Source organism: Petaurus breviceps, unplaced genomic scaffold, assembly GCF_028583685.1.
Source record: "Petaurus breviceps papuanus isolate PSGF00001 unplaced genomic scaffold, PetGlider_PUasm1.0 37, whole genome shotgun sequence".
NCBI lineage: Eukaryota > Metazoa > Chordata > Mammalia > Diprotodontia > Petauridae > Petaurus > Petaurus breviceps.
Genome location: NW_027186296.1, coordinates 11,101,273 through 11,121,281, shown reverse-complemented (window position 1 = coordinate 11,121,281; position 20,009 = coordinate 11,101,273). Strand labels below are relative to the sequence as shown.

General features: G+C 39.6%; 1 protein-coding gene across 2 annotated transcripts in view; it reads left to right on the top strand.

Annotated features, from left to right (window-relative positions):
* The first annotated feature begins 4,804 nt into the window (after positions 1 to 4,804).
* Positions 4,805 to 20,009, top strand: part of CUNH14orf93 (chromosome unknown C14orf93 homolog) — a 27,696-nt gene continuing 12,491 nt past the window's right edge. For both annotated transcript variants that reach the window (XM_069097820.1, XM_069097819.1), the window contains exon 1: positions 4,805 to 4,908. The gene's annotated coding sequence lies outside the window, so the exon portion shown is untranslated. The remainder of the gene's footprint in view (positions 4,909 to 20,009) is intronic.

The following is a 20,009-nucleotide window of genomic DNA, read 5'->3' as shown; positions in this document are numbered from 1 at the left end:
AATTCTAATAGGGATTCTCACCCTTCTTGAAGCAATCCCCTATCACTGTAGGATTTTGTGACGCTGTTCTTTCTACTTCCTAAAAGTATTGTGGAACATGCTTCAAAAAAAATTAAAATTAACTTTGTGGGTGGGGGGGAATGTTACTACATCCGTATGATCACTGAAGACACAATGGTGTCTCACACACACACACACCATACACCCCTACCATGCTACCCCAGCCCCTTACCTCTGATTCTGAGGCCTCTGCTAAGGGGATTTCTGTTGTTACTACCATTCTGCTCTCAGTGTATCTCTTGAACAGCGGCTGTTTAAGGTGCAAGCTTGTCCTCATACAAAATATAAGTTAGCTCCTAAAGCATTGTGCTCTAAAGAGTGTAGCTCTGGGGGCGGCCAGGTAGCAGAGTGAGAGCACAGGCCCCAGAGTTGGGATGACCTGGGATTGAGGCCAGGCTCAGACACTTAGCATCCACCCAGAAACACCTGGGTGTGTAACCTTGAGCAAGTTACTTAACCCCAATTGCTTTAAAAAAAAAAAAAGAGTGTAGCTTTGTAAGAATGTTTTTTCCTCACAGATTCATGAAGAGAGGGCCTGGTTGATGGACACACTAGGAGACTGGGAATCTATATTTTCCCTCATGTGCAGAAGAATTAATGCTTAGTGGTGAAAGCAAAGGATCTACATCCTGAGCCCCACACTATCTGATCTTTGACAAGCTGCTCCTTCCTCTGTGCTTCAATTTCCTTCTCCATTTGAAAATGCCAACACTTGCCTCTTTCCCATGAATGCAATGGAATAATTGATTTCTGGGTTTAGTTCCTCTTGGAACTTCTGCCAATGAAGATAGGCACCTTCTCTGCCACCTACACACTCTTTGAGAGTTGATTGGAACACTGAAAGTGGCTTATCTTGGGTTCAATTCCATAGCCAATATCTGTCAAAAGTTGGACTTCAACCAAGGCCTTCCTGATTTTGAGGCCAAATCTGTCCACCAGTCTACACTGCCCACTGTAAATTATTTTGAAATCCTTTTCTTATATCAGTTACTATGCATTTTTATGTTTTCTGGGGCTTCATAATGTTTGAGCAGCTAGCACATTACTGTTAAAGAAATCTTAGAAATGAAAGAAACCTGGAGAAATCTAGTCCATTCATGGAAAAAAAATTTTATTAAGTGTACATGGTGTTCAAAACACTGTGGTGGGTGATTTGGAATATCTGACATTTAGATAAGATATAGTAGCCCCTGTTTTGTTTTTTTTTTGGAGGGGGGAAGGTAGGGCAATTGGGGTTAAGTGACTTGCCCAAGATCACACAGCTAGTTTTGTGTGTGTGTGTGTGTGTGTGTGTGTATGTGTGTGTATATGTGTGTTAAGTGTCTAGTGTCTGAGGCCACATTTAAACTCAGGTCCTCCTAACTCCAGGGCCAATGCTCTATTCATTGCGCCACCTAACCACCCCTTAGTCCCTGTTCTTCATGAAGCTTAAGTCATCACCTTACTTCCACAAAAAACTTTATTTAAACCTAGAATAGATATGTGTCTTTCCTGTTCTTAAACTCCTTCAAGGAAAGAGATCTCCCAGAACTTCATTGGATACTAATTAGTATTTAACTACTCTTTGATGTCCAAAGTCCTTAATTTTATTTAACTTAATTTTCTCCTACTGAAATTTGAGTCCCTTATCATCAGCTTTCCTCAGTAGATTGATTCCTTTTCTTATCTTCCTTCCTTGCTTTCTTCTTTCCTTGGAAACCTGTCATTTTCTCTCTTTTCCCGGTAATATCCTTCACAAGAAGACTACTCTCTGACCCTTCCCATCTCTCCAAATCTCAATTCTCTTATCTTATTTTTTCTCCCAAGCCTCTGGGGTAGATCCTTAGCAAGTTCTGGGATTCCCCTCCACTAAAAGTTCAAAAATGCTCTCAGTATTTGTTATTGAATGACTGTCAGAATAAACTTAGTTTATTCAAAGTCAACTAAGGAGCTTTTCCTTATTCAAGAAATCATCTGTGAAGCCTAACATTTGGAATCTTAGGCCTTTTGAAACAGAAATCCAGTAATTTTTGAAAGGGAAATAAGAATATTTTCTGTGATATTCTTTATTTTATAAGACAAAAGATCATTGCTCAAACTTTCCACCAAAGATTCCCCTTGGGTTCTATCCAATTCTGAGGTTTCAAAGGAGGAAAAAACTTGGAAAAGAAATAGCTTTGCAAACTTAAACTGTGACTTCTGCTGTCATGGGACTATAATTAAATTATATCCTAGGGATCCTTGAAATAGGGCTTATAGACACTCTCTCTCCTATTCACCCTATTGAAGACAAAGCTTTTCTTAGTATATAGTGTGTGAACTCATAACAAGAAAAAGGACAAGTGAACAGGACAGCAAGGTGTAACTGATTTTAATTTCTATCATTCTTTTTCTCTTTTTACCTTAACATTTCTTTATGCCTTCCTACTTACGTTTTAGGAGCTCTGATATCTTGGTATACACTATTAACTGCTATTTACTAGGCAAGCATATGTGTACAACATAGCATATATCACAATTCATGACCAGATGTGTTATGGGATTTAAAAAAAATCCAAATCATGCAGAAAATAATTACAGAAGGTCTACAAATTTTAGAAATAGAGGAAATACAAATGCCACTTAAGTTTCAGGTAAAAAGTGGGATATGTAGATTTTAACATGGACTAGGGTTACTGTCACATTAAAAACAAACAAACAAACAATAAAAGCAATATACTCAGTTAGTTCTAATTGAGCAGGATGGATAGATATTTTCAGGCTTCCTTGACATTTCATAATATAAGTTTATAAGAACCTACATATCTGGACTAGGAAATACTGGATACTAATATAGAAGATGAAGTTTGCTTTCCTCCTTTGTATACCTCACGGCTTTTAGACACAGTTTGGGACTTGGCTGAGAAAACAATTATTTAATCAACAGTAATTTATTGATCACTTTACTATATGTGCCCAGTATTATGTTAGGAACTTTGGGTGAATGAAAAAAGAATTAAATGAAACAAATATGTATTAAGAAAACAGAACTAACATACATGAAATAATCATAATAAAATTAAGGGATAAATTTAGTACAGAGTATGTGTAATATAAATACAGAGAAAGAATAGCTCAGTATAGGTTGGAGTAACCAGAGAAATTAGGACATGAACTGGACTTAAAGGATAAATAGGATTTAGATAAGTAGTGAAATAGAGGAAGAGTCTTCTAAGTAGGCATATACAATAAATTCTGGAGATGAGACCATCCTCACTGAATTAAAGTATACAGGTATTCCTTGTTTTATTGGGCTTTGCTTTATTGAGCCTCATAAGATATTTTGTTTTTTACAAATTGAATGTTTGTGACAACCTTGCATTAAGCAAGTCTGTTGGCACCATTTTTCCTACAGAATGTACCCATATTGTTTCTATGTTGTCACATTTTGATAATTCTCACAATACTGCACACTTTTTCATCATTATTATACCTATTATGGTGGTCTTTGATCAGTGATCTTTGGTCTTAGTATTATAATTGTTTTGGAGCACCACAAAGTGTGCCCACATTAAGACAGCGGACTAAATTGATAAATGTGCGTTCAGACTGTTCTACCAACTGTTGTTTTCCTGTTTCTCTCCCTCTCCTCAGGCCTCCTTATTCCCTGAGACACAACAATATTGAAAGTAGGGCAATTAATAAACCTACAATGACTCTAAGAGTTCAAGTGAAAGGAAGAATCAATCCATGTAGCAAATTTCATTGTCTTATTTTAAGAAATTGCCACAACCACTCCAACCTTCAGTTATCACCACTCTGATCAGTCAGCAACCATTAACATTGAGGCAAAACCCTCTACCAGAAAAAAGATTATGATTCCCTGAAGGCTGATTTGACAACTAGTATTTTTTAGCAATAAAGAATTTTTAAAATTAAAATGTTTTTTTAACATAATACTATTGCACACTTAATAGACTACAGCATAGTGTAAAAATAACTTTTATATGCACCGGGAAACAAAAAAATTCATGTGACTCACTTTATTGCAATATTTGCTTTATTCTAGAACTGAATCTTCGGTCTAGAAGCAAACCTGCAATATCCCTGAGGTATGACTGTATTAGTAAATTATACTGGATAGGTAGGGTCAGGTCAAATCATTGAAGAATTTGCATTTGGATTTATATAAGGCAATACAGCCATTATAAGTTCTCTAGAAAGTAGAAGAGAATTCTAAGAACAGGCCCAACAAAGACTGTGAGAAAAGTGTATGTTCATTCTTCCCTTTATCTGAGGATTTTGCTACGTTGCCTAGGTAAGAAATAGGATCAAGTGGATTATTTCCATTTTGTAATTTAAAATGTTATGGCATGGAGGTGACACAAGGTCACAAAACCAGTTCAGTAATGGATGTGAACATACAACCAGGTCTTCCTACTCAATGCCTGGTCATAGTTCTGACTAGTCAACCAATTTAGCAGGTTTTGAGAGTGGAGATGCTCTAGGTGACTGAGGCCTAGTTACTTCTGTTGAAGTAAAATAGAGAAGCTATTTTTTTTAAAGGTGAAAGATGTGAAGGGAAAAAGGAATGCATTTGCGGGTGGGGTTGGGGGGAGGATGTCAGGGTGCAGAGAGCAGAGAGGAGTGGTACAGGAAGTGGCAGGGCCAGCCAGCACGCTGACTGAGGTGGCCCCTAAAGGGGCCCTCTTCAGGAATGCACCTCCCGGCTGGTGCGTGTGCTCGCTGGCTGAGATCCCCAGCTCACCACCCCGCCATCCAATCGGGGCTCTGCAGAGGGGGTGGAGTGAGGCGGGGCTTGCTGGCTCTGGACTCAGCGAGTCCTCCTTTTTGCACACACACGAATACAAAGAGCCATACGACCTTCGGGTATCCTTTTTCCATTTTTTTCCCTCCTTAATCTTGTGTGTGTGTATTCAAAATTAAAAGAAAAAAACATAGAAAGTTTTTGCAATGCTGGGGTGAGGAAATTGTTGTTAGGGGGAATTTGCTCTTTTCCCCATTTCTCTTTCTTTCTCTCTTTTCCTCTCTCTTTTTCTTTCTTCTCTTTCCTGGTGAAGGTTTTAAATATACCAGTAAATTGAGAGAAACAGGACTACCATGTACAACTGTTTGCAGTCAAATTTGGAGGCATTTTTTTCCTCTTAAACTATCACACCTTAGGGTTGAGGATTTTTTTTTTCCTGGTTGAAGGGAAGAAAAAAATTCAGTTAAAGTGTATATATGTATATATTACATATGTACATATGTAATATATATATAGTCTACTGAAAATTATCTCAATTTTCATCCCGGTTGAAGTCAAATGCAGAGATGTGAGATTCCCTAACTTCCCAAAGCTGTTTGGTGTGCATCTTACACACTCCCCAGTCCCCTAGCAGCAAAATTAAGTGGCAGTTGTCCAAGGCCAACAGGTTAAAAATACTGGGATTTTTTATATCATAATTGAGGTACCCTTCCTTTATCCCTTGGGAAAAGGTGCTTCTCTGCTTCTTAGAATGGGAGTACTGCATTTGTGTTTTCTTTAGAACATTTGTTTCTCTGTGTTTTCTTGGAGCAAGAATATTTTGAGGTTATGTGTTCTTGTATGTATATATGTTCAGTCTGTGTATATGTGGTACATAGAGAATATTTTATTTTCTGAAGTGTCCATCTTTTGGTTTACGTATATAGATTGGCTTTAGGGATACAGGCTTGTCCATGTTGTGATCCCAAGTGTAACCATAACAGGATTTCAGTAGGCAAGTATAGCCAAGAAATTGTATGTTTCGTATACATAGAACCTTCTGTGATTTGGAACTTCATAAGTTGTTTTCATGTGAATGTTATGTCTTTTCTTTCCATTTTCTAAGGGGTCTAATTAGCGAGTAAATAATTGGGGGAAAGGGAAGGTAACCAATGATTCAATGGTATTAATCAAGCAATCGAATCTGTGGTTCAAAACCTTTAAGGAACTGTTCTGCCTTAAGAGAAGTTTTTCCTTTTATCATTTCTTGTTTTGAAATGTACAGCTGTGCATATTTTGGCCTTTATGTGTGGTTTGGTTGGTATGTTATGAACGGAAGTGCTCTCTGGGCAATTTGACAGAATGGTCGTTTATAGATTGGAATTTAGTTTGAAAGGCTCTGCAGTTGGCAAAGTTTCAGGAAAAATAATCCAGGCAAGCCCCATTCTCAAAAAAATTCTCATATGGATGGAAGGAAGAACCAAAGGCACATAATGGGAAGGGTGAGAAATGTATTTTCGTTATGATGTCACATTTTTGGAATGAAAATTCTTCCTATGTTGAATTTTCCCAATGAGAAATATGTGAATTTGGGAGGGAGGGACTAGCAAATCACAGAGTTATATTGGTAAAATGGAAAATATACAAAGTCTCTTAGGTATCACAAGAGCCCTATCCACATCACTCTGAGTTAGAAAAGAGAGAATAAGCATTTTAAAGCAAAAAACTGCCCTTGGTCCTAGTTAAGCAGTAAGAACACCTCCTGAGTTGGAGAATTCACTGCCTGAGAGGAGATACTGTGTATTCTCTGGGTGATGAAGAGGAAGTTGAAATGTCACAATTGTGGGAAAGCCAGTAGGCAGAAGCAGATATACAGGTCCAATCTCATCACAATGAAAAATACTTCCAAGTCCCTACTAATGGCCGCATTAATATTTAATACAACTAAATTCCAGGAGAACCCTCGAGAATCTGGACAAGCCCTTGGAATTTATGATGGAATTTGACCTGTATGACTTTACCAAACTTCATTTTCCCATGTCCTCCTAGGGGCATATCAGCATTTTCAAAAAATGGCTTCTTGACCTTGACCCCATCACTCGGGTGCATGAATAGTGTTTGAAAAGCAGATCAGTGCACTAGCTTGGGCCTCAATGTCTTGGGCACTCTGCCTGTGGCGCTAATCATTACTGCCATCACTCTTGGGATCCTGTTGTAGTGGGAATTAAAGGGCTTGGTTGCACGTGTCTTACATAATTCCTCCTCTCCTTTCCCTCAGCATTGCATGTCAGGTCACTGAATTAAACCTGGGTCTGACATTAGCTTTGCCATGGCTTGGCAAGAAGGGAGATAGAAGAAAGGAGGACACTTGCACCCTGTCCCTTGACTCGTGAGGGGGCTGGCACCGTACTTCCAGAAAACTGGAATCTGCCTCCGGGGGCTCCCCCAAAAGCTTCCCTGCCCAAGGCAGGTCTGATTCTGTCTAGGGATGCCCAGGGTGCTGAGAGAAGTTTTGTGTTCGCCTCCTTGTTAGGGAATTATCAGGGAGCTGTGCGATCGCATCCGTACTGGGACCCAAATTCACTCACTGCATTCCGCCAGGGTTTATTAATGGTATTCTCCAACCACCACCCTTTGTCTGGGGAGAACATGAGCGCGTAAACAAACACTCCGATTCAAGATGGCGCCGGACGGCCATGAAAAAGCCATCGCCGTCGCATCCCTCCCTGAAGAGGCCCCCTCCCCTCCCTGGCGCGTTGAGTGACTACGAATCGCAGCCAATTGAGCCCCTTCCTGCCTCCTTCCTTTCCCTCCCCCGCGTCCCCAGCCACCTAACTGCCAACCAGCGGGAGACAAAGGGAGGGGCTTTCCCGCGTGCGCGCCTAGGTACACGAGCCGGCGGCGGCGGCGGCTGTGAGTGGCGCGCGCAGGCCAAGGGCCCTTCCCCTTCCTTTGCCTCGCGGACCCGGCGCGCTCCTGGGTTCGCGTGCGCGCGCGCAGCTATCCCCGGCACACGCCGTGGAACACTGCGGGAGCGAGAGCGGCCACGAGTTCCTCGCGGCGTGCCCTGGGAATGAGCCTTTCAGTTGCGTCCTGCCCGCGGTCCCTGGGTCTGTGTGGCCGCGGCGGGTCCCCAGACCCTCTGGCTCTAGGACCTGCCTTCCTGGGGGGGCCTTAGGTCGCGCCTGCCCCTCCCTGCCCCGGCGGCGACGCCGAGCTCACCTTAGGCTTGACTAGTGGTTAATGGTCCCACATTTACCGCGCGCCAACCCCCCCCCCCCCCCCCCCCCCCCGCGGCGGGCCCCGGGGGGGGGGGGGGGGGGTGGGGTGGTTTTACCAAAAAAAATACCCCCCCGCCAAACCTCCCCCCCCACCCGTGCCAGGCGCGATGTGCCAGGGGCAGGGGTTTCAGTTCCTCTGATAAACCAAAAAAAAGTCACATCGGTAGAATTATCTCAAACCATAATTTAGTGAATCATGAATTATGGTATTTTTAGCAAATTCTGATTTTTTTTTTGGCGGGGGTGAGGTGGGGAAGGTGGAGAAGATAGTTTTGTACTGCATTTAGCTCAATATTGTATTATGATTAAGCGTGTTCCAAAAAAAATTCTGTTTTTTCAAGTCGTATTGCAATCCTTTCTCTCCCCCACCCAATCTACCCTTTGTCTTCCCAGTTTCCTCGGTTTTCCTTATGTCTTTTTTCTAATTCCAAATATGCATGAGTATCCTTTTTTTTTCAATAATTTAAATCCAGAAAACATTTATTAAGGGCTTACCACGTGCCAGGCACTGTGCTGAGCGCTGAGGATAGAAAGAAGCATAAGAAAAATCATTTTAAAGCATATGTGCATTGTAGAAAGTATTTTACAGTAATATTTGATCATCTGCTTGTGGTATTAGTATCTCCCTTCTGACAGAAAATGCCCTTTGAGCTGTCTTAATGTAATCTATTGAGTCATTTTGCACCTGTAAATGGAGCAGCAGCAGGAGCTCAAAAAGTCTGTAGACTCAAATGCCTATTTGCTTATTTTAATAAGGTTTGAGGTATAAATGTTCTCAGCACATTTAAGGAAGTCCATTGCCAGTTTGACCCTGAATGACTAAAGGACCCGAGATATATTATCTTGGCTTGAAAACTTTTATTTTTCATACTTTGGAGGTGAAATCATTCGTGCAGAAAATGCAGACTCAAAATGGGGAAAAAAGTGAGGGAGCTGCCAAGAGTGTGATATATTTAGTTCTTACACTAAACATGTGACTGGTGGAAAAGGATGGTTAAGGTTAGGGGCAGTCACGTCCTGAACCACCTAAAAAAGATGAATTCAGGTTTTTCTTTTTATCCAAAATTGTATTTATGAGAACATATAAAATAAAATATTGAAAAATATATTGAGTTGCTAATGCTGACCTGTGAAGGAAGTCTTCACATAGGGAGCGCCTCCTTACATTGATGAAATCACAGGTCCAGATTAAAAAAAAATAATAATACTATCCATATTTAGGGGCTGGAGCTATGTGAAGTTCACAGGTTGGAAAGAGAATTGGACTAGGACTCAGAAAACCTTTAGTCCTGACTGCCATTTCTTAGTTTTATTAACTTGCAACTTAAACTCAGTTTACTCATTCATAAAAGGGGAAAAATATGTCTCACCTTAACAGGGTTGTTGTTAGTGTCTAATGAGACAACTTATGTAGAAGTACCTTGAAAATTGTAAAATGCTGTGCAAATATAAGGCATTATAGCAGAAGGAAATTTTTTCCATAGTATCTAAGCTAAAGATAAATATATGACTTCAGGGTGATCAATGCTATTAATTCGCTCTTTTTTCTTAAAACATATTATGTCATGTATGAGAACTATTGGCTTAAATTATGCATGAAATCAGTAATTGCAGGGGGTAGTTAGGTGGCACAGTGAATAGAGTGCCGGCCCTGGAGTCAGGAGAATCAGAGTTCAAATCCGGCCTCAGAGACTTGACACACTTAATAGTCCTATGACTTTGGGCAAGTCACTTAACCCCAATTGCCCTCCAAAAAAAAAATCAGTACAGAAATTAACATTTTAAATGTTAACTCAGGGAACCCTGATTGAATCTTCCCATTTGATGAGGCATTTGCCTGAGGCCATAAGCCTTTCATCCAGGTCCGGGAACCATAAAATGTTGAGGTTTAAGGTTTATATTAGGGGTGCTCAAGAACCCAAAATACCAACACACCGGATCCTACCGAATGAATTCGACTCAAGTCTCTCAGCCAAAGTAAAGCAAGTTTATTAAAGATTAACCATAATGGGTAGACTCTTAAGGAACCTGGGTATCTGTGAAGCTTGTATTGACAAGCTGATCAGAATAATCTGACACAATGAGTCTGGACTAGATTGAATTCTCAACCCTTTAATGGAGGCAAGATGCATCTTATATACAGAAATATTGTGGGAGGGATCTAGGGGTGGTCTAGAGGAGGAGTTTGGGGAGGGTCTTGAGGAGGAGCCAAATGAGGTCAGACTCCTCCAATAATGAGATTAAGGGTGGGAAAAAATAGCTGAAGATGGAGATAACAGACAATGGAGGGCTAGGCTTGTTCAAGGGTAACAAATTAGGGTATAGATATTTTGATAGGATCCAGGGTGGGAAGTAGATGGACAATGGAGGGCTAGGCTAGTAAGAGTAAGAGACTTGGGCCTAGGTACAATGAAAGGCTTATGGCCTCAGGCAAAGGCCTCCTCAAACGGGAAGATTCAATCAGAGTTCAAGGGGTTTCCCAGAGCCTGTACACCATTATCATTGTCTTATCGAACACTCCATAGGTGGTATAGTATGGGTGACTTGACTGTGCTACAAAAGCTATACCTACACACAAGCTATATATCAAATTATATACACACATCATGCTTGTGCATATATGTGCATACAGTTATAATAACAACAGCTAGGTGACACAGTGGATAGATAGAGTGCCAGGCCTGGAGTCAGGAAGACATCTTTGTGAGATCAAATCTGGCCTCAGACGCTTACTAGCTGTGTGATCTGAACAAATCACTCAACTCTGCTTCAGTTCCTCATGTGTAAAATGAGCCGGAGAAGGAAATGGCAAGCCATTCCAGTATCTTTGCCAAGAAATCCCCAAATGGGGTCACAAACCATCAGACATGACAGAAAAACAACCCAAATAACTGAACTAAGATTTGCATGGAATTTTACATTTGTTATCTCATTTTATCTTTATAATAACCCTGAGAGGTAAGTGTTATTATCTCCATTTTACAGATTGAGAAAATTGAGGGTGAGAGAGGTTAAGTGGCCTGATGAGATTTACACAGGTAATGAGTTTCAGAGGTGGGTTTAAACTCAAGTTTTCTTGACTCCAGGTCCAGTGCTCTATCCACTGTATTAGCTAGTTCCTCTTACATAAATATATGTGTATACACACACACATACATACATCCTAAGCATATCTATTGGTCACATGTGGCATCCATAGTCCCTTTGCTTTGCTTCTCTGTTCTTTCTCTCTTTGCTAGCTCATAGACCCTAATCTGCCCTTGCATCAGCAGGTCTATGGTATTTTTACAGAATGGAGAGAAGGGGGTGCAGTGAATAGAGCACCGGCCCTGGAGTCAGGAGGACCTGAGTTCAAATGTGGCCTAAGACACTTAAACACAAAACTAGCCATGTGATCTTGGGCAAGTCACTTAACCCCCAATTTCCCTACCTTCACCCCTCCAAAAAGCAAAAAAAAAAAAACCCCAACAAACCAAAAAAAACCCAAAAACAGAATGGAGAGGAGTGGCTGAACCCCTCTCAAAATGGCCATGTGGCCATGACTAAATTATGTGTGTTGGGGAGGATGGGGAATTCACTCCCATACCTGACACTTTAGCTCCTGAGTTCCTATTAGTGTACTCAAACATAAAACATTTACTAAATTTTAAGGCAAAAACAACAATAATAACATAAGACAAAAACAATAATAGACATTATGGTTATTTAGAAGGCAAAAAAGCAGGAATAATCAAGACATCACAACCTACTCATAAACTTGGTTTAAACTGTCCCATCAGTGCATGCAGGTTCTATGGGGGAAGTGAGCATATACTTAGAAACCTAGGAGGGGGGCATATAAATAGGGAAACTCATGTCTGGGACAACCTATAACTGGACTTCAACTTTTGGTCTCTTTTATTCGTTCAGAAACCATGTGTGCTACACAAAACCATTTCTGAAGGCTTCTGGTCCTCACTACTTTCTAAGCAAAGAAACTCTTCTCTCAAGCTGATGACACAGTTGACAGTTTCATTTTTTAACTCAAAGCCTCCATTATCAGGGTGCTGAGAAAATGTTAATACTTTTTAAAATAAAAAGATATATCAGTATTGAACTTGTTTAGTAACAAGCAGTTCCCTCAAGCCAGATAACTGCAAAGTTCCTCAGGTTGACTCTCTGGGTAATGCAGACAAGCCCAACTAGTTCTTCCTGCCACAAGATTATGCTTTCTACGGTTAGCCTCTGGCAAAGCCAAACCTTTCTAATAAGTACGCTCACAGTAAAACAGGTCCCAAACTTGTCTTTCCCCTTAATATTTCTCCCTCATACAGTAGTCATAAAGAACAACCAGGCCACCCTGTAGAGGTTTTCCTTACTCAGGCTCTAGATGGCACTAGGGAGCAATAAGCAAGACATCTCAGCAACTGGATTTAGCCTTCCATATAACTGTAGCAGTTATATTAGCCATGCCTCTCTTTGTATCAGCAGGCTCCCTCCAAAACAGTTAGAAACAGTTTCTTGAGTAGTCTCTTCTGTCTTCTATCCTTGGCTTCTTGTGACTTACCCTGTTTTGAGCTCACTCACTCCTCTGCTTTAGCCTATATCTCCTCTGGCTTCCTATAATCTTCTATTGCCTCATAACTCATCTTTACCTTATGAGGTAAATCAAGAAATCCACCTTTCTGTCACTTCTTATATAATCTTCCTATAGTCCCCAATCAATTTATTTGATTTACATTTTCTCAGTTATAAATTTCAAAACTCTAAAAGCAGTCACATGGAAATGAACTGATGGCCCACAATCCCTGCTGCAATCATTAATACAGTCATTGCTCCACCTTCAAAAACAGGCCCTCTCAGTACTTTCATTTGAGAAGCAGCTCTTTAGCTGGCCCTCAAAACAATTTGTGTCTCATCCACATTTTATCAGTTTCTTTATTAAACAGTTTTCCTTACGCAAATGAGCTTTTTCTGCCCCTTTGAGTAACCAAAATATCCATATACAAGGCAGTACCTTACATAAACACAGATGTGCATGCATACACACACTTACACAGGGTTGGTGAGTTTGTCATTGTGAGCCATTCCTAGCATTAGAACTCTCCCTACCACTGCAGGCAGATAGCAACCCATTTGTGAGTTAGTAGATAGGTAATAGGGAATTGTTTGGAATACATAGAGGTTGTGACTTGCCCAGGATCACAGGAATAATTGTCAAAAGTGGGATTTGAATCCAGGTCTTCCTTATTGCAATGCCAACACTATCCACTATGCTGCCATAACTCTTACATAGATGTGTTAAGGTGACAGAATGGATAGAATATAAGACTTGGAGTCAGGAAGACCTGAATTCAAATTCTGCCTCAGATATTTGTGACATGTGTGACCATGAGCAAATCCCTTAATTTTTCAGTTTCCTCACCTGTAAAAGGTCACATGTTTAGTATTAGAACTAAATATATCACACTCTTGGCAGCTCCCTCACTTTTTTCCCCATTTTGAGTCTGCATTTTCTGCACGAATGATTTCACCTCCAAAGTATGAAAAATAAAAGTTTTCAAGCCAAGATAATATATCTCGGGTCCTTTAGTCATACAGGGTCAAACTGGCAATGGACTTTCTTAAATGTGCTGAGAACATTACCACACAGGGTTTTTAGACTCAAATGAGTTAACATATATAAAGTGCTTTGTGATCCTTATAGAGTGATGCAAATGTTAGCTATTATTATTGTATATATAGAGATCATATACAAATATAAAAAATAAGATAACAATAAAATGTAGAAGTTAGAGATGGCATTGCTAGAGGGAGTTTCCTCTCCTGGTAATTCCCTAATCTACTGAAATAATAGGTCCTATGTCTATCCCTCCTTATATTGGAAAGGTGACATTAACTGGAAAACCTTTAGACAGCATAAAAAAAAACAAAGGAATTATATTCCATTTATTGGACAGGTAGGGGATAAGGAAGAAAAATTCAATAAGGTACATTAAAAGTTAATATGCAGTAATGTAGTTTTAGAATAAGCATACATACCAAGGAAGGGCATCTTCATCCATAGATTTTTTTCGGGGCAGGAGATTTTGTGTAGCATAACTTTTCCTCCCTCTTTCCACCTCCACCTATCTCTTTGCTCCAAAATACATACTCTCTTACTTCTCTCCATTATCTGAAGAAGAGTTTGTGGTCTTCCTCTCAAAAGTTAACTTCTCTACCTTTGCATTAGATCCTATCCCCTCCTGTGTTTGAAGGAATCTTTTTGTTGTTATTGTTCATTCTAGAAATTTAACTACAGCCATATAATTTTTACTTTTATATTTTCTTAATAGTTTCTTCCTTATATTTGCCCTTTTCCTTTTCTAATTGATGAGATTTGACTTTTTGCTCAAGTATCTTTTTGAGATCTTTGTCCAGCTTAAGCCTTGTGATAACTACCTGGCTGGGATGAATGCCCATGTGGACAGTTGTACCATTAGCTTTCTCCCACCACGCATGCTCAATGTAGATCACATATTTTTGCTAACCTGGGCTACCTTGCCAGTTTTCTGTCCTTTGTAGTATCTTTGAACAACCTGGACTTCACCATCTTTTCAAATGGGCATGGAGCAGACATTGTATTTTTGCCTCAGCTCCTTAGAAAGAGGAGAAGACATAATTTTCCTCTGTATGTGAGAAGGGGCATTGTCAAATGCCTCGTAGTTCTTGCTTCAGTCGAGGTCACAAAAAGACTGAACTTCATTTTGACTTCAGAGTCACCGAGGAAGAGAAGAACTGTTTGAAGGAATCTTGATTCCATGTTTATCTCCTCTCTAATGTTTTTATTCAGTCTGTCCTCACTGGTTCCTTTTCTTCTGCTTTTAACCATGTTCAAATTAGTATCATTGTTAAGTAGAAAGAACTCTGTACTGGATTCAAGGGACCTGAGTTCTGTTCCTGGTTCTATCATTAACAAACCTCTCTGGAATTGGGTTACTCAACTGTAAAATAAAGAAGCTAGATTAAATTATCTCCAGGATCACTTTCAGTTCTAAAATTCTAACTTTTTAACTTTAATTATGCTGCTCCTTTCAAATACTTTCAATTTCTGTCCTTCCTTTCATAGTTAAACCTGTTGAATAAGTCATCTATACTTCCTGCCCCTATTTCTTTACCATTCACTCTTTTTTAAATGCATTAGAATGCACTTTAATGTCATAGAAACTTCTTTGTAAAACCTCCAAGACTCTCTCCTTAGCTACTTCAATCCACTTCAGAATCTCTATTGTGTTTATCATTATTCATTAGCCCTTCATTCTTGAAACTTTTTCTCCGCCGGCTCCCCTCATTGCAATTTTTCTCCTATCCCCCCAGCCGTTGTTTGTCTCTCTCGCTAGTTCTTCTTCCTGCAGCACAGTAGATAGAGATCTGAGCTTAGAGTCAGGAAAAACCCAGAATTCAAATCTAGCCTCACATACTTAGCAAGTCATTTAATCTCTGTATGCCTCAGTTTCCTCAACTGTAAAATGGGGATAATAATAGCTCCTATTTCACAGGATTGTTTTGAGAATCAAATGAAATAATATTTGCAAAGTACTTAGCACAGTGCCTGCCATATAGTAGGCATTATATAAATTCTAGTTGTTGTAATTATAATAATTATTATTATTCACCCTTGTGTCATTCAAAGAACAATTCTTCCTTTGCTGTTTTCCTTTGGAGACCATATTCGTTCTCACAGTTTCAATTCACACCTTCAAGTCTAGCATTTAATGCACTTCACAATCTGGTTCCAATCCACTTCTCCAGTTTTCAGCTCACACTTAGTTCCCTCACATACTCTATAATCCTACTAAATTGGACTCATCATTTCCTGAATTCATCTTGTCCTTTCCTACCTTCCTGTATTTTTGTTCATGACATCCACTGTACTTGGAATATACTCACCTTCTCCCCACTCCTCTCTAGCCATCTTGACTTATTGAAATCCTATTCATCTTCCAATGTTTAGCTAAAATACATCTGTCTCCCTAAAGCTTTACCTGATTATTCAGTCCAAAAGTTTTCTCTACCTCATGGATCTCTCATAAAGATAGCCACCCTATCCCATCAATCTTAAGTGGCAATGAAGCAGTTGGTTAAGAATAGATTTGTTGAGGTACACCTAAGTAGCCCACATACAAGGACTCTAAATGACGCTGGAAATTTAGATACATCTGTGAAACTACTCTCTGCCTTGCTACCCTTCTCCTAGCCTCACTTTCCTCCATTCAAAATCCCAACTCTTTAATTAACCGGTTCAGCTTCATACTGTCTTTGACCCTTGAATTCCTTGCCACATTGTCTTATCTCTGCTTATTTTTTCCACATCCTATACTTTTACCATTTGACTTCTTTGCTCCTGCTAAAGGCTGATGGAGAAAGTTAAACTACTATACTGATCTGTTATATTGCAAATTTATGAAATCCAGATTCAGCTGAGCTCTCTTTACTGCATGGCAATCTTTTTACCCCTCCATGACTGACTCTCAAATTCTAAGCAACTAGTGGTTCAGTGGATAGAGTACTAGATCTGGAGTCAGGAGGACCTGAATTCAAAGGTATCCTCAGACACTTGTTAGCCATTTGACCCTGGGCAATCACTTAACCTCTGTGCCTCAGTTTCCTCAACTGTAACATAGGCATAATAATAGCACCTTCCTTGTAGGGTTGTTGTGAGAATCAAATGAGATGATATCTGTAAAACAATAACAACAAAAAATGGGTAGTGCAGTATTTGGCACATATTGGGCATTATACAAATGCTTATTCTCTTTTTTCCCCTCACTAGTGAGTGTTCCAAATCTTTTCTTCTTTCCTCTAGTCACCTATACCACTATTTCCCCCTTCCTTCTTAGCAGAAGACCTCACCTCATTCTTCACTGAAAAAGCTGAGGCCATCCATTGACATTTCATTCCCAATTCTATACTTGCAAAATCCTCAATGTGTTCCCCTATCCTTTCCTCCTTTGCTCTAGCCTCAGCATATAAGATGCTCTTTGCCAATGCCAGTCCCTCTACTTATGCCCTTGGTCCCATTCCCTTCCATCTTTCAAAGTTTATCCCCCAGGTTTCAACCTCTTCTTATCTACTGACTCCTTTATTTTAGCCTTCAAACATGCCCAGATCTCTTCCATTATTTTGTTGTTGTTGTTTTTTGAGGGGGGAAGGCAAGGTAATTGGAGTTAAGTGACTTGCCTAAGGTCACACAGATAGTAAGTGTTAAGTGTCCGAGGCTGAATTTGAGTTCAGGTCCTCCTGACTCCAGGACTCTATTCACTGCATCACCTAGCTGCCTCCTTCTCCCATTCTTAAAAAAAAAAAAAAAACTTCACTTGATTCTGTTACCTTGACCTGTCATTCTCTGTCTCTCTTCCTTTGTATTATTTAACTAGAAGAAAGTGTCTGTAGTCCTGTCTCCACTTTCTACTCTGCCACTCAATTCAGCCTTGGCTTCCACAGCCTGATGAAACTACTCTCTTCAGGGTCACCAATGATCTCTTTTCTGCCAAATCCAATGGACTTTTCTCAGTCCTCATGCTTCTTGATCTTTCTTCAGTATTTGTCTTTGTTGATTCCCTCCTCCCTGGGTTTTCATGACATTGCTCTGTCATGGTTCTTTTCCAGCCTTTACAACTGATCCTTTTCCATCTTCTTTGCAAGGTCATTATTCACATCTCACCCCCATTGTGGTTATAACCCAAAACTGTCCTGGACCCTTTTCTCCTCTCTCTATACGCTAAGTGATCTCATCTCCTATAGATTCAGTTATCATCTATGTAGATGACTCCAAAATCTACTTAATTCAATCCTCAGCTCCCTTCTGAGCACCAGTCCTACACCGATATCTTCCTGCTAGACATTTCAATTTGAATTCCCTACATACATCTCAAAATTCAACATGTCCAAAACAGAACACATTATACTAATAACATCTATCTCCCAGGGCTGCCTTGGGGATAAAATGAGATCATATTTGTAAAGTGTTTTGCAAACCTTAAAGTGCTATGTTGATGCTATTATGGTTATTATTATTTCCTATTTTTGTTGAGGGCAGCACCATCCTTCCAGTCGATCGCCCAAGTTTGTAATCTATGAGTTATCCTCCACTGCTCACTCTCCCTCGCCACAACCGACAAGCTTTGTTGGTCCTACCTCTTCAACGTCTCTCATGTTCCTATCTTTCTTTTTATTCACAGCACTGTGCTAAGTGCTAGGGATGCAAATAGGAGAAAATCCATATTCGCAATGTAAACTTTTTTTAAGTTAATTTATTTTTAGTTTTTAACATTCACTTCTATAAGTTTTAAATTTTCTCCCCTTCCCCTCCTTTCTCCCCAAGATGGCATGCAATCTGATATAGGCTCTACATATACATTCCTATTAAACATTAGTCATGTTGTATAGAAGAATTATCACATGGGAGAAATCATAAGAGAGAAAAAATAATAGTCTGCTTTGCTCTGCATTCATACTCCATAGTTCTTTCTCTTAACGTAGATGGCATTTTCCATCATCAGTCCTTTGGAATTGTTTTAGGTCCTTGAATAGTTGAGAAGGACTATCAACATCAGTCATTGCAGACTGTGGTTGTCAATGTTCTCCTGGTTCTGCTCCCCTCACTCAGCATCAGTTTATATAAGTCTTTTCAGGTTTTTCTGAAGTCTACCTGTTCATTTTTTACAGCATAGTAGTATTCCATTACATCTCAATGTAAACTCTTAAGGAACTTAAATTCTAGCAGAGGATAACATTGTTGAAATTGTGAAGCAGACCAAAGAGTGAGATGAGTTGGGAGTGTCACCCAATGACTTTATTTTATATTATCCTGTATTTACTCATCTCTGAACCTGTCATAGCTTAACACCTTGAGGGTCAGAAGTAACTCATTCTTGTAAATGTATCCTCAACACCTAGCACAATGCCTGGCACATAGTAGATACTTATTAAATGTATTGATTGATTAGTTGTCTAATGGTATGTTCATTCTAGAATTTCTATTTTGTTTTCTGCCTTTTAGTAAAACTTTATTCTGTAAAAACAACAAAAAACAAACAAAAACTCATAGCTCTTAATCCACTCTCATGCACTTGATCTTATTATATTTTGTATTATAGTTACTTGTCTACACGCCTTGTCTCTCCTATTAGACTATAAGCTTTTTGAGTGAAGTATATTTTATTCATCTTCATATCCTCTAGCACTTAGCATCGTGAACCTTACACACAATAGGTGCTTTACAAATGTTTATCGAATTGATTTCAGAGCTACATCTCTAACTCTGACCTTTCACTTGTTATTCAGTCCTTTATCTATAGCTGCCTATAGCACATATCCCCTTGAACATCTGGTCATAATTTGAAACAACATGTAAAAACAGCATATGTATATCCTCTCTAGAATACTGGCACCTTTATTTAACTTTTTCATTTCTGTCAATGGCACTACTTTTCTTCTGTTCTCCTGGCTCATAGCCTTGGAGTTGTCAGTGACTGCTTCTGCTTTTACTCCTGCCTTTCCTTATGCCCCTACCAAATGTCCAAAAATCACCAAATCCCACCAGTTCTGCTTCCACAATGTCTCTCTTGACCTTTGCTTTATTAAATCCAATTCCTTTACATTCCCAAATCCAGTGCCTTGCTACTCCCAACTGAATTACTTGCAGTTATTATTGCCCAGCTATTTTTCTGGCCTCTAATCTCTTTCTCTGTTTGAATTCATTCTATGAATTGCTACAAGATTAATCTTTCTAAAATAGTTTTCATTACCTCTCTAACTTCAGAAATCCACAGGGGTGGCCTATTGGCTTATTAGATCAAATCCAAGTTTAAGATGTTCTGGCTACTTATTCTACATTCCTTATCTATTCATTTCACTCTTTCACAACTACCCTAACTAGCAAAGCCAAGTTGGTCTATCCATCCATCCATCCATCCATCCATCCATCCATCCATCCATCCATC